The sequence below is a fragment of the Physeter macrocephalus genome, chromosome 6 (genome assembly GCF_002837175.3).
Source record: "Physeter macrocephalus isolate SW-GA chromosome 6, ASM283717v5, whole genome shotgun sequence".
Taxonomy (NCBI): domain Eukaryota; kingdom Metazoa; phylum Chordata; class Mammalia; order Artiodactyla; family Physeteridae; genus Physeter; species Physeter macrocephalus.
Genome location: NC_041219.1, coordinates 42,438,234 through 42,450,653, shown reverse-complemented (window position 1 = coordinate 42,450,653; position 12,420 = coordinate 42,438,234).

Sequence of the window (12,420 nt, the reverse complement as noted above, 5' to 3'; positions counted from 1 at the left end):
AATTGAAGTATAGTTGATTTACAATGTTGTGTTAGTTTCAGGTATACAGCAAAGTGATTCAGTTATATATATATATATATATATATATATATATATATATATATATATTCTTTTTCCCATATAGGCTATTACAAGATATTGAGTAGAGTTCCCTGTGCTATACAGTAGGTCCTCGTTGTTTATTTTATATATAGTAGCGTGTGTACATGTTACTCCCAATCCCTAATTTATCCCTCCCCTCCTCTGCTGCTCTCCTGCATCCCTCTTCACCTCTGCTCACATGGCCCACTGCCAGGATGTTCATCACCTGGATTCAAATCCCCCAAACTGAGGGCTCAGGGGTACAGGACCCCTTCTTGAGCGGAGCTGGGTGTAGCCTTATGCTCACTCCTCTTGAGGCAGGAGATAGATGGGCACCAGGCTGAACAGTTTCTCCCCTGTGGACAGGAACTCCATAATAGCAGAAACTCCATAAAAGCAGCGTGATGGAGGAGGCTGGGCGCTGCCCAGATAAGAGATAAAAGACCACATATGCCTCATTCTCGAAGTCAAGGAGATCTCCCCAACTACACATGTGCAGAAAGGCTCCTTGGAAGTCAAAAAGGGAGGGGTGCCACCCCATAGTAAGTGATGTCAACTACCCATAGGCCTCTTCACTAGAATCCATCTTGGCTAAGAGATTCACGTGTGCACATACGGACTCAGAGCCAGGCAAAGCAAGATGATTGGCCAAAGGAAACCTGGAAGAAACGCCCCTTAAAAGTGATTCAAACTACCACGAGGGCGCGACTCTCTCTCTGAGCACACCCATGTGTCTATCCACACGTACTCTACTCTTTTTTTTTTTTTTCTCCTAATAAAACACTTTACTTGTTTCACTACTTTCTGTCTTTGTGGGAATTCTTTTCTGCAAAGCCGAAGGGCCAGGGCCTTGTCACCGGCCACTGGTCGAGTGGCTAGCATTTGGTGCTCTCACCGCCGCGACCGGACATCAATCTCTGGCCGGGAACCAAAACCCTGCTTCAAGCTGCTGCAGGCCGAGGTCACCCGACATCACTCCCACTGGCCCCAGCCCTGCCCCCGGGCCACCAGGACACATCTAATTCGTCTTCCACAAGGCATCCTGTAAATATTTGAAGGCAGTAATCAGGCATCCCCTGAGTTTTCCTGCCTCCAGGCAAAGCTGCCCAGTCCCTCTCTTGTACTTCCCACAGTGAGGTTCCCAGAGCTTTCTGCACAAGTTCCTTTCCCCAGCACACTCCCGGGCAGGGCTCACCTTGGACACAAGGTCCCTTCACCACACTCTCCCTGGGCTTTGTGCTGGGTTCTGGGGACCCTGAGGCAAGGAAGGTGCCATCCCTGCATCCAGAGCGGCTCTTGACTTCCTCGAAGCCTCTGGAAACAGGAGTCCTGCTCCAGCCTCCTGGGACAAGATTAGTTTCCAGCGTAGCTGTTTGCATTGCTGCAGTTGGAATTCTGTTCTTTTCTTCCTTATAATTCTTGAATTATAGTTCTTGAGCTGGATTTTGTGGCCTGGCTTTGGGGCTCCAACTGGACTGTAAGGTCCCTGAGGGCAGAGTCCATGCCTCTTCCTGTCTTATCCCCCGTAGCACCTGGCGTGCCACAAATATTCCAGCCAGTTCATGGGTCACAGAGGCCCAGAACCTCAGAGCCTCAAGGAGCCTCAGGGATCAGCTAGTTCAATGGTCCCATTTCACAGATGGGGAAGCTGAGGTCCAGTGAGGTCCTGGTGGCTGGTTCACTGCCATTTCCATCACGACTCCCCAGGGGACCCTCTGCATGCTTCTCCAGCCCCAGAAGGGCCCGTATATCTCACTCAGGCTCTGTGTCCAGGCCAAGTCCCCGTTTCTCACGATTTTTTTTTTCACTAACATCCTTTATCACAGGGCTTTATCAAAGACTCTTTGAATATCTAAATCTTGTGATATGATATTAGGGGAAGGGCCGGGACCCCGGACTGCATCTACGGTAGGATCTCACCTGCATGAAAATGATGTCTGCCTGTGAATTAGGACAGAGCCTCAAGGAGCCTCAGGGATCAGCTAGTTCAATGGTCCCATTTCACAGATGAGGAAGCTGAGGTCCAGTGAGGTCCTGGTGGCTGGTTCACTGCCATTTCCATCACAACTCCCCAGGGGACCCTCTGCATGCTTCTCCAGCCCCAGAAGGGCCCGTATATCTCACTCAGGCTCTGTCTCCAGGCCAAGTCCCCGTTTCTCACGAGTTTTTTTTTTCACTAACATCCTTTATCACAGGGCTTTATCAAAGACTCTTTGAATATCTAAATCTTGTGATATGATATTAGGGGAAGGGCTGGGACCCCAGACTGCATCTACGGTAGGATCTCACCTGCATGAAAATGATGTCTGCCTGTGAATTAGAACTGGAGGGAGATGTGGGAAATTGACAGAAGGCATCCAAGGGAACCAGTGGGATTCTAGGGGGCTCTCCTTTCTTTCTATTTGAACCCTTCCGTGTTACTCTGAGATCAGTGCATGAGGAAGGAGGGTGCAAGCGACACCTCCACGTGCCTGCGCTGCTCTGGTCACCAGGCAAAGTGCGCACAAGGTTCAACTGTATTGCTGCAACAGTCCTGCAACGTTCCTCATCCCCATTTTCAAAATGAGGAAAATGCGGTTCCCAGATATTTAGGAAAAGTAAGTGCCCAGTTCATGTAGGTACTAAGTGGCAGAGAGAGAACTCGAACACAAGACTTCCAGTTCCAAGTTCAGTGTTACTCCCTTCAATGGCGAGTGGGGGTGGAGAGACAAGGAAGGTAGGAAAAAGGGAGGGAAGGAGAAAAGACAAAAATTACCTAAATGCACTACATTAACTGGTTTGTCCCAAGTACACACAGTGTTTAGTACTTGTTGGATGGCTGGCTGGAGGACATCAGGCAAGTAGTAGCTCCCAGGGAACTAAGAGCAGGTCATTTCTATATACGCTTCAGCTTCTGTCTGAGAAGCAGTGATGTGGTTGCCTAGGAGACAGTGGTCCGCGCCAGGGTCCCTCTGCCTGGGCAATCTCAAACCTTTCCCTTCTGGGCCCTCACTCCTGACGTGGTGAACAGGAAGATGGGAGAGTGGGAAAAGGACAGGTGGGGAATTACCACTAACTTGCTGTGTGTCCTTGGGCAAATGGCTCCCTCTCTGGACCATGCCTAGGAGATGGTATAAGGCCAGGACTTCCTGTGGGTGGGCCTGGTTGGGCGGGCAGTGGCAAAGGAACAGTAAGAACACGGGGCTGCTCAGGGAAGACGGGAAGCCGCGGGTTTGGGTTCAGTGCTAACCTTCCCACCATCACTGCCCTCCCCCCGGCCTTCCATGAAGTCTGCTGCCTCACACTGGGGAGAGGGGTGTTGTAGAAACTGAGGAAAGGGCTGACCTCCGCCTCTGGGGTGAAGTCACACGTAGCAGAGGGAACTGAGGGACGCCATGGGAAGCTCCAGAAGCTGGGTTCAGTCAGAGAAAGCAGAGCCACAGGGCCCTGAGGGAGGGGAGGCAGGAGAAGCTGCTCTCAGAATTTGTAAGGCCGGGGCCCAGTCAACACCTGGATCACACAGCGCTACACATTTTCCTTCTGTCTGGGGAAGCCCAGCAAAAACATCATTTCATTTTCACTCTCAAGGAGACACAGGCCCCAGAGGTCACCGGCAGGCCCGCAGCAGAAGTAGGCCTAGAACCCGGGCCTCGGCCTCCAGTAGAGGCTGGAGAGGCCTAGTGGAGAGGCTGACGGGAGGGAGCAGGGAGGGCTGAGGCAGAAGCCCGGAGGAGCTCCCCTTTCCTCCACCTGCCCCTCCTGGCCCAGGCATCAGGGGACAGGCCCACGGGACACAGGCTGCAGCAGGAGGGCCCGGGAACTTCGCCATCACTGTGTGGACCAAGTTCTAAAATAAGCCCCGCTCGCCGAGAGTGTAGTCACCATGGCAACGGGAAAGCTGCTCCACAGAAGGAATCAAGCACCGCTGTCACCCTCAGCGTCACGGGGAAGAGCCTGCTAAGGCCAGGCCCTGGGGTAGGCACTTTCACACACACGCTGTCCCACTGAAGCCATCGTCATCCTCACTTTGCAGATGAGGGCCCCTGGGCTGAGACAGAGGCCCCGGCCAGAGTCACCCCGCAATGAACAGGAATTGGGAGGCCCGGATCCAAACTCCCATCTCCTTCCCTGTCTCCTTGCCTCCCAGGCACCCCATTTCTTCTGAGCCTCAGTTTCCCCCTCCCCACCCAAAGCACTGTCAGGGGTAAAGATGGGGGCATTTCTGCATCCCTCCAGGGTGGCAGGGTGGGGGGAGCAGGCATGTTCGCCCATGAGCAGGGACTCTGGGACTCCTGTAATAATCTCCTGCCCTCTGGGCTTACTTACAGCAATGGCCCTCGTGGGATTCACTAATAGTGCTTCCCTTTGGCAGGTAGTGTTAAACAGACTTGTTAGTTAACACTTTATGAGTGCCCAAGCTTTCTCATCCCCTTCTTCTGGGGACCAGCCCTGTCCCCTGGCCACAATGGCAGGAAATGAGCCAGGTCGAACCAATCAGTCGTTGACCCCGTCTCTCTGACAACTATGACTGGTCCAAGAGAGAAGGACTGGCCCAGCAGAGCCAATCAGAGAGCTCCCCTGGGACTGATATATGGATACCAAGAAAAGGAAGCTCTTGCTTTCCCAGAAGGTGGGGGAGGTTGCTGAGTTGGGACTTCCAGTGACCTTGTCCCATACACTGGAGAAGATGTGACTATTTCCCACGCTTCAGTGACAACAGATTTTATTCTAGCTAGTCTAATCAAAAAGAGATTTTGTTTTAAAGCATATTAGGTGGCTGAGCATCCAGGAACAACTGCCCAAAACACACTGCAGAACTGGGCCACGAAGGGGGCTGCAGCCCCTGCTTCCATCAGGAAGCTGTGGCAGTCACCACTTGGTTGCCAGCTCCAGAACCATGCCTGCTCAACTTCGATCCATGCAGGGAAACGGGTGCTCTGTGCTCTCTTTCCACACAAAACTCAGTTCCAAATTCTAGTCCATGCAAGTATTCTTTATGGCAGGATTTATGTTACAGCTGGATTGCTACCTGCAGGAGAGCCTGGAAAATGTAGTTGTGGAGTTTTGCAGCTTCTGCAGCACAGAAGGCATGCTACGTGGAGGGTGTGGCCAGTGTGGCACATGTCACAGGCAAAGACTGACTCTCACCATCATCACTGTCATCCGAGGAGATGCTGTCACCACTTCCCACACTGCCCTGAGCTGGAGTCAGGGACTTCGCCTGGGCTCTGCTGTTTCCTCACTGTGTGTCCTCCAGCAAACCATCTCTCACCGTGGGGCTCAGTCTGTTCTTCTGTCATTTGGGGATGTGGAGACCTGTCCCCAATACATCTCCAAGCAGTTATGAAGGTCAAGGTGAGAGAGTAGGTGGGAAAGGCCCTGTCCCCTGCACAGACCTGAGCACCTGGGGAAGTTATTACTAGTCAGTAAATGGCTTTAACCAAGAGGAAAATAAACCCAGAGAGGGTGAAGTGACTTCCCCAAGGTCAGGTCAAAGTCAGGCAATAAAATGTGGAGGGCAAGAACTTGAGACTGAGAACTCTCCTTTAGGTCTCAGGGGAGTGGGAGGGAGTGAGGAGGACCAGGGAGAAAGCGGGGGGTGGCTCCAGGAGGTGGTGGTGATGGGTTGTATTAAGTTGTCCATGACTGTACAGCAAATTTCCCCAAAACTTAGTAGCGCAAAACAACATACATTTATTATAGTTTCTAGGATCAGAAGTCTGGGCACAGCTCAACTGGGGTCTCTGGCTCAGAGTCTCCCATGAGGTTGCAGTCAGGGTGTCAGCCAGGGCTGTGGTCTCATCTGAAGGCTCGTCTGGGGAGGGGTCACTTGCAAGCTCACTCCCACAGCTGTCGGTCAGCCTCAGGTGCTGCCTGGCTGTTGGAACTACCAGGCAGCTCATGACATGGCAGCTGGCCGCCAGCAAGCGAGAGAGAAAGGGAGAGAGGGAGGGGGCACTCCCGACACAAGCCACCGTCTTTAGTAACAAAATCTCAGAAGTGATATCCGTACTGTAAGTCCCCTACATACGAACAAGTTCCATTCCGACAGCACGTTCATAAGTCCAACAAAGTTAGCCTAGGTACACGACTAACACAATCGGCTATATAGTCCTGTACTGTAATAGGTTTATAATACTTTTCCCACAAATAATACAGAGAAAACAAAAAAAAATAAAGAAAACATTTTTAATCTTACAGTACAGTCCCTTGAAAAGTACAGTAGTACAGAACAAGAGCTGGCATGCAGGGGCTGGCATCGAGTGAACAAGAAAGAAGAGTTACTGACAGAAGGAGGGACAGGAGGTGGGAGGTGGTAGGGCTAAAGGATCGTCAGCAATAGGAGATGGAGGGCAAGCTGCAGTTTCACTCACGCCTGACGTTGATGGCACAGGTTCTGGTTCCTTGCTGCATTCAATTCTATCTACCCTCTTGAAAAAACGATCCAGGGGTGTCTGGGTAGTACTGTACTGTGCCAGCTACAACACTGCTGCTTTTACGCTTGCTTCCAGACATCCTGGGCTTGAAGTAAAGATACTGTACTCCTGTACTCTATACAGTACTGTACAGTAAAGTACACAGAAGCACAGCCTCTCGTGGAGGATGCACGCACGTGACAATGTACGCCAGACACGTGAACTAAACGTGATTGGACATGCAAACGCATGTTCGCATCTTTGAAAGATCGCAACTTGAAGGTTAGTATGTAGGGGACTTACTCATTCCGTTTTTAGACTCAAGTCTCTAGATCAGCCCACACTCAAGCGGGGAGGATGACACAAGAGTGCACGTACCAGGAGGTGGGGTCACCCAGGCCATCTGAGAGGGCACCCACCACAGAGCTTGAGGGAGAAGCCCCGCCACAGGTCCCTGCCCCCCAAGGCCCAGCCTGCCTCTGAGAAGAAGGTGGGTCGGTGGGGTAAGGGAGGCTGCTCCCAGCTCCTCTGCACCAGCCCTGGGCCCTGTGGGTGGAAAAGCTGAACTGAATCTGCACTTGCTTGTGACCTTTCCCCTGAGGGGAGAAGACGGAGGAGGGAGAACAGGACGGAGTTCAGGGCTACACACACCAGCAATGGCAGCAACGTGGCCCCCCCTCAGATTAGGGTTTTCCAGTAAAACAGAAGGCCCCGAGGCCCCAAAAGGCGGCGTGGTATCATGTGAGGAGCACTGGACTAGGAGTCAAGAGGTCTGGGTTCTGACTCTGGGTAAGCCCCTAAGTGGCTGTGTGTCTGTGAGGAAGTTACACACCCTCTCTGGGCCTCAGTCTCTCCAGCTGTAACACAGGGGTGGTGATCTGATATCGCCCAGGTGCTCTTGGGCCCCAGTGGTCAGAGTTCCCCTCCATGCAAAGGGGACCATGATCGGATGGAGGCAACATAGGGGTTTGGCCTGGGCTTCCACCACCTGCCCCTGGGGCACCCGCCCCCAGCATCCTCTCCCGCTCTGCCTCTCTCCTTAGTGCTGGTTCCCTGGCTTTCCTTCCTGACCCACCATCTCTGTGTTCACACAGCCCAGCCTGCTCCCAACCTCCTTCCCTCTCCTCTAGCCCCCGGCCCCCCGCCAGCCGGGTGAGGCCAGACTGGGCTTGAGGAAAGGGCAGAGCAGATGGCTTGGGCAGGGACTACACCGTGGCTGGAAGCTGCTCAGCTGCTGCCAGGGGTTGGCTCTGGAGGCTGGCCTCTTGTCTTCCTCCCCCGGGAAGGTGGGGGAAGATGCGTGCAGACTTGAAGCAGCTGCTCTGCGAGGTTCCTCCTCCCCCCTCCCCGCCCCCAGCCCTGCTGCTGAGAAGCGAGGTGCACGTGGGGACCGTGCCAAGAACCGGCAGAGCAGCGTTCTGGCTCCCAGGCTGGGGGCTTCTGTAAGTGCTGCCGGCTACCCCCAGCCCCAGCCAGCCCCTCGGCTCCAACTCAAAGCGCAAGGCCACCCCAGTACCCACACACCAGGCCTGCACGGAATCTCTTCCTACTGGAAGATCCCCTAGCGCTCTGTGCTTGCTCACAGGCCTGACACCTTGACACTGGCAGCAACATTCGTTTCTGGGCCTTACTCCCCCAAGGCAGGAAGGAACAAGCTTTGTTCTCTCTAGTCCCAGGAAACACAGTGGATGCTCAGTAGATTTTCTTGAATGAACTAGAAAAGATTGATAATAATAATGGAAACATTTATAGAGTATTCACCATGTGCCAACCACTCTCCTGGGAACCTTCTACACATCAATGCACTTAATCCTCATCACAATCTTATATTGGAGGTACTATTAATATCTCCACAACACAAATGCATGAATGAGTGAATGCCATATTCTTTCAACGGGAAGGCTCTAACCCACGGGAGATCACACACGTCACCAGGCAGAAAGCATGAGAGGGTGTGAGGGTGAGTGATAAGATAATAATCTATTCCCTGTTACATACATCTCTTTTGATTATCACAACTCTCCAGGGAGGTATAAAGGGCAAAAATAAACAAGGTCCTACTGTATAGCACAGGGAACTATATTCAATATCCTGTAATAAACGATAATGGAAAAGAATATGAAAAATAATATGTGTGTGTGTATAACTGAATCACTTTGCTGTGCAGCAGAAATTAACACAACATTGTAAATCAACTATACCTCAATAAAGTAATTTTTAAAAAAATACCGTCATAGGGCTTCCCTGGTGGCGCAGTGGTTGAGAGTCCGCCTGCCGATGCAGGGGACGCGCGTTGGTGCCCCGGTCCGGGAGGATCCCACATGCCGCGGAGCGGCTGGGCCCGTGAGCCATGGCCGCTGAGCCTGCGCGTCCGGAGCCTGTGCTCAGCAACGGGAGAGGCCACGACAGTGAGAGGCCCGTGTACAGCAAAAAGAAAAAAAAAAAAAAAAACCCCCCAAAACCCGTCATAATCCCTATTCTCCCGATCTGTATCATTCAGGATAGGTAAGATAACACCATGTAACAAACAGCCTCCAATCTCAGTGACTTAAAACAACCAAGGTTTATTTCTCACTTGTGCAACATATCCAGTAGAAGGGTGGGGACGGAACCCACCTGGAATTTCCCATCACTGCTCAGGGGGAGGGGAGCAGGAAGAACCATGACTAGTTCTGAACGGTCTCCACCCAGAAGTGACATGTTACTTTGGCTCCGATTTCATTGGCCAGAGCATGTCACATAGCAAACTCAAAGGGCTGGGATGTGTAATCTTCGGTGGGCCCAGAAGAAGGGGGAACTGTGGGTCTGGGTGGAAAGTATTGGGTTAACTGAGTCATTTATGGAGTGTCTGCTCTGTGCTAAGCAATGGGAAGAAACACAAAATTTGGCAGGGCCCTGTCCTCCCAGAGTACACCTTCTAATGCGGAAACAGATAAACAGAATAAAATCACAATCCAGTGAGACTATAGCTCTGACAGAGGACAGGCGTGCTCAGAGGGGTCCCTGACCTGGCCCCGGGGAGCAGGAGGGCTTCTGAAAGAGGAAATAACAGAGCTGAGTAAGGCCAGCCTTCCAACCCAGATCCCAGGTGGAGAAAGGACACGGCAAGGCCTGCCCTGGGTGGACCCACTACCCTAAGCCCCCATCTTGCAGGGAACCCCATGGGGACAGGGGTCTAGCCTCGGTGCCCAATGCCTACCATGTGACTCTGGGCACTTCCGCTCTTCCCTCCACAGGGGGCAAATAGAAAGTGGGTCCATACCAGGAACAGGTGGGCCTTTCTGGGATGAGGACCCCTGGAGGAGGAGGGGCAGAGAGAGAATGCAGGACCAACCTCCTTTGTACTGGGGGGACACTCTTCTAAGTACCACTGCCCCTTCTAAAGGGATGGGTGGACTTGAAGCCGGGTGTCGGGGGGGATTCCAGGAGCCAAGAAAGACCCTTTAGCTCACCTGCGCTGTGACAGAGACACCAGTGGGAGCCTGAGGGCAGGGGGCTAAAAGCAGCTGGGACCCGGGAGACCAGGTCACCCAGAAATCCACCTAATTCTAACATCTGGGAAGAGATCCAAGAAACTCTAACAGTGGTCACCTCCAGGGAGGGAAAGTGGATGGCTGGGGACAGCCTACAGAGAAGGGGGACTGAGTCTTCCTTTTGTTTTTTCAACCAGGTATTACCTAAGTGGAAAAAAAATTAAACAAGTATATATTTGACTTGAATAAAAATTTCTATGGGTCTAGGCTTTATAAGCCTCTAAGATTGTAAGATCCTTCTAAGACTAGGATTCTCAGAGGCAGCTGGCAAAGACATGGCGGTGAGATGCCCCTGGGTTTGAACCCTGGCTGCACCCATTGCTGTGACTTAAATCTCACGGTGCCTCCGTTTCCTGGTCTGGAATCGGAGACAAGGATACCTTCTTCCCCTGGAACATTTTAAGATTAAATGAGATAAAGTATGTCAGGTGTCCTCCCAGGGTCTGGGACACCACGAAGCCTTTGTCTAAACAAAGCAGTGGTGAATACCCAGAGCCTAGAGGATTCTCCAGGCTGAGTCCCAGCCAGGGCGTTTCCTGATTCCCAGGGAGGAACAGGAGGTCTCTAGGAAGCCGCTGGTGACAGCAGGGGGGCAGGGAGGGAGGGAAACAGACACTGCTGCTGTGGCCGGTACTCTGGCGCCCCCTCCTGGACACTGTTCTCCTTACACCCCTGGGAGAACGAGAGGCTTCACTTTTATCAAAAATCTCCCTTTGCTTGGGGTTATTTTTTAAAAAAGGACCAACGCTAGGGACAAGGTAAGAGGCCCACTGGCTGCTTTGGGGTCCCAGCCCAACCTACAGCACTTGGCAAAAGTTCCGCAGCTCTTGTCAATGACTTAGTAAGCACATTATTAACCACAGGCACCACCGGCTGAGCCAAAGGCGATGTCTGCACTCTCCAACGAAGTGCTCTGCCTGCATTGTTTCACTTCATCCTCTTCATACTTACTCAGTCTGCATGACTATTAACCTCTTTTAAACTCTGGGGAAACGGCGGCCCAGGGAGATAAACTAAACTCAGAGGCAGCTGCACACAGCCAGGTTGTGGCGGCATTAGGTTCCAGGCTCGGGCCTTTCAGCCTCCACCTCGCACTCAGGAAGGATCAGTACCTGCATCTCCCATTGATAGAGCACTGGCCCTGTGACGGGTACCCAGCTGAGTGCTTTCACACATGCTGTTCAACTCTGATTACAACTCTTCGGGATAGGTTTTTATTTCCCCCATTGCAGGGTGACCTACTGTCCTGGTTTGCCCAGGATGGAGGGAGTTCTGGGATGTAGGACTTTTGGTGCTAACACCAGAAATGCCCTACCCACGTTACAGACAAGGAAACTGAGATCCAGAGAGGGCGATATACTACAAGCAACTATATGCCAATAAAATGGACAACCTAGAAGAAACGGACAAATTCTCAAAAGAGACGGTGATAGCACTGCTATCAGGCGTGGAGCCTGAAGTCTGGATCTAGAGTGAGGGGGGTCAAGTAGCTCAGAAACACAGGCTGAGGGACTTCCCTCGTGGCGCAGTGGTTAAGACTCTGTGCTCCCAAAGCAGGGGGCCGAGGTTCAATCCCGGGTCGGGGAACTAGATCCCACATGCATGCCTCCACTAAAGAGCTGGCAAGCTGCAACTAAAGGAACCCACCTGCAGCAACTAAGGAGCCCACGTGCCACAACAAAGACCCGGTGCAACCAAATAAATAAATAGATATTTAAAAAATCTTAAAAAAAGAAAAAGAAACACAGGCTGAGGGACTTCCCTGGTGGTCCAGTGGTTAAGACTCCACGCTCCCATTGCAGGGGGCCTGGGTTCCATCCCTGGTCAGGGAGCTAGATCCTGCATGCCGCAGCTAAGACCCTGACACAGCCAAATAAATAAATAAATAAATATTTTAAAAAAAAAACAACCCAACCCACAGGCTGAGCTGGTTCCATAAGGAAGAACAAAGTGAGAGGGTAGGAGGGGGTGAGAAGAAACGGTGGGAGAGACAAGAAGCCCTTGAAGGCACTAATAATGTCCCCTAATAAGACCACCCTAGGTTGGTAACCTGGACCCTCCACTTACGGGCTGAGACATTCTTTTCCTTAAAATCTGAGCCTCGATTTCCCATCCCCATAAATTGAGGATAATAACCTTGCAGTGCCGCTCATTCATACAACCGGTATCTACTGAGTCCCTAAGGCAAACCCGGCATGAAAAAGAACGTAAACACAGTAACGTGTAATTAATGGGTGTGAGTCCCTGGCACATAGTAAGTACCGATTAGTCACCAGGGAGAATTCTAGACCCCCAGACCTGGAAGACCAAGCCCTGCAATGGGTGCTTGACTGCCTACAGAGACAGGGAGCTTACTATCCCACAACACAGCCAATCTTTTAGCATGTGCCAACGCATGTTGGTTCCTGTAT